This window comes from Lipotes vexillifer, unplaced genomic scaffold (genome assembly GCF_000442215.2).
Source record: "Lipotes vexillifer unplaced genomic scaffold, Lipotes_vexillifer_v1.1 scaffold59, whole genome shotgun sequence".
NCBI lineage: Eukaryota > Metazoa > Chordata > Mammalia > Artiodactyla > Lipotidae > Lipotes > Lipotes vexillifer.
The window spans coordinates 170728-173923 of record NW_006791208.1 but is presented as its reverse complement, the minus strand read 5'-3'; positions in this window follow the sequence as shown (position 1 = coordinate 173923).

The window sequence follows — 3196 nt, the reverse complement described above, 5'->3', positions numbered from 1 at the left end:
AAGGGGTGGGAGGATAAACTGGGAATTTGGGTTTAACAGATACAAACTACTATGTATAAAATAGATAAACAGGGACCTACTTATAGCACAGGGAACTGTATTCAGTATCTTGTAATAACCTATAATGGAAAAGAATCTGAAAAGGGATATATATACATATAAATGTGTGTGTGTGTATAACTGAATCACTTTGCTGTACATCTAAAACATTGTAAATCAACTATAGTTCAATAAAAATAAAATAAAAGCCCTTTAACAGCCCCTACCACCACCACCAAAAAAAGACCATGGTGGCCTGGACCAGGGTGTAAACAGAGTAGATTAGAGAGCTGCCTGCAATGCAGAGTACCATGATGTGACTGACGGAGGAAAACCGAGAGATCAAGAGTCCAGGGTAACGCCCAAGTTTCTCTCTGGGATAAGGGATCAGACCAATGTCAAAATGGGAAGTTCCCATTTCAGACAAACCTCTTCGTGCTTCATATCCATCCAATTTCCCTGCAACTTTGGAAAGAACTGACCAACATGAGAACAAGCTCATTACATCGCTACCAAACATCCAGATACTTCTTTCATTAGGTCCATGGGAATCTGCCTCCTTTTTTGAAACAGAACAGTGATGAACTCGTGTTATTTTATGGACGTAACTTCATGATTTCACTGAGCAAGGACCACAGTGAGAGAACCCGGGTTTAATGGGATCTTGGCATATTTTGCTAGAACAGAGAGAATGTTCATAAATGTGCCAAACTTCCAGGCAAAATGGCATCCGTTTGTATTTCTTTCCACACCTTTAAAAAGCCATCGTCCTTCCTTACCCACCCCCATATGGTAAATAGTCTAGATGGTAAAGTTTTAAAGTTGGAGACTTATAAAGGCGGACAGGAAATCAAAACCACCTCTGTTTCATGGTTTGTGATGACTTACTCTTCCACGGTTTTGAGTTTAGAAAGGGTTGGGGGTTTTTAAATTAATTTTTAATAGCATCTGCTGTTATTGTTTTTTCTATATAGAAAAACTCTGCAAAGATCCAAGCTCACCCTCTCACTTAATCATCTTCTTTATGGGAGGAATAAATGACTTCAGAGTTGAGGTGCTGAGGGCATCCAAACTCTTTCTCAGCTGGTGCACTTTTGAGTGTAACTTAAATTGCAAACCCCCTCGGGGCCCAGGACTTATCGTCTTTATCTCTTGTAAAGGGTTGAACAGACTGTGAGTATTCAACAAGTAATAAATAACGCTATATTCGACATCAATAGTGAGTGCAGTCTAGTTGGAAAAAGCCGATTCTGATAAAAATCAAGGCCCAAGATATACGTATGCCTATGGCTGATTCACTTTGTTGTACGGCAGAAACTAACACAGCATTGTAAAGCGATTATACTCCAATAAAGATGTTGGAAAAAAAAATCAAGGCCCAAGCATCACCCAAGCCTTGGATTTCATCCAAATGTGACCTCGTGGGAAGACTTTTGGAAAATTAAGAGGAGGGATGCGTGTGTTGCCTTGAATTTCCTGTCCATATTGATGCCCCTTAGAGTAGGAAGATAAGGGTTTTCAGAAGATTTTTTCTTTCTACATATTGCTGATGATTCCCTAGGTTTGACAGCTAATTGGTCCTCAATTAATATCTATTGAATAAATAATAATAATAATAGCTAATATGCATGAAGTGCTTACCCTGTATCAAGCACTATGATAAGGCTTTACACGGAGTAAGTATTTCATTCAACCATCATGTCAACACTATGGGGTAGGTTCTATTACTGGCCCCATTTTACAGATGGGAAAACAGATTCAGAGAGGTTTAGTCACTTGCTCAAGGTCACTTAGCTAGTGAATGGTACAGCAGGATTTTAACTCCAGCTCAGAACCACTCCATTTTACTGTCTCTGCAAATCAAATACCTCATCGATTTGAATATGCTGACTTTTGTGCCTGAGTTAAGACCAAAAATGGGATTACTGAAATTCAAGGATTAAAAAAAAATCTTGCCAAATGATTCTTGGGTGGTTAAGCCTCAGAAGAAGTGGTAGATACTCACATATCTCAGTTGCTTTGCCCTGAATATAGCCAACCCCTTAATGTCTCAGAAACTTGGAATTTGGCATTAAAAAGAACTTCAAAGATTATTTCGTTCAACGTCTTACCCAACAGAAGACACCTTTCCATGGAACAGTGCAGCCTCTGCTTGCCTGCCTCCAGGGACGGGATGTTCACTACCTCAAGTACCTTCAAGCACTGCCTAAGGGGCAGGCTGCCCTTTCCTCACCTTTCAGACCTAAGCAAGAAATTGGTGCCTAATTCCTGGTGCTTCACAAGAAATACAGATCTGTCTGCCTAAGTGAACACTCTGGTTTGTTCCCTGGAGAGACAGACAAAATGATATCAGAGTTTATTGAGGCTTCCTACCAGCGCAAGTCTCCACATGCTACTCCTAGCTCCATAATCCTCAAATCTACAAAAATACAACAGGATGGCATGTGCCGAGACTTCCCTGGTGGTCCACTGGTTAAGACTCCATGCTTCCACGGCAGGGGGCATGGGTTTGATCCCTGGTCGGGGACACACGGCACAGCCAAAAGAAAAAAAAAAAGATGGTGTGTGCCATGATGTATTCTGGGAGGCAAAGAGAAAAATCTCCAATGTTCTAAGGAAATACCCAGACAGCCTCTATACCCCTTCCTCTTGGTCTTCTTTCACTGGCACTTGAGTATCTTTCTGTCACTCTGAACACTCAGGAGTTCTAATAGGACCTCTCCCAAGGCCAGAGTCCTTATTTTCAGCCAACTCTACCTCACCTACCTACCTCTCCTACTCACAGCCAGCCCCCTCCACATCTCCTTAGTACCCGTGTGCCTACCACAGCGAAACTGTAGTGGTGACAAGCATTGTCCTTGAAGCCAGAGGGATCTGTGTTTGCATCCCATGTTTATTGCTTACTAGCTGTGTGACCGTGGACAAACATCTTAGCCATTCGGGGCCTCCATTTCTTCATTCACAAAATGACCTTATTCCTCAGAGGGATACAGCTCATGTAAAGGAATGAGTGGATCTACCCTGAGGATCTAACGTACAGCATGGTGACTACAGTTAACAATACCGTATTATACACTTGAAAGTTGTTCAAGAAAGCAGATCTTGGGCTTCCCTGATGGCGCAGTGGTTGAGAGTCCGCCTGCCAATGCAGGGGACA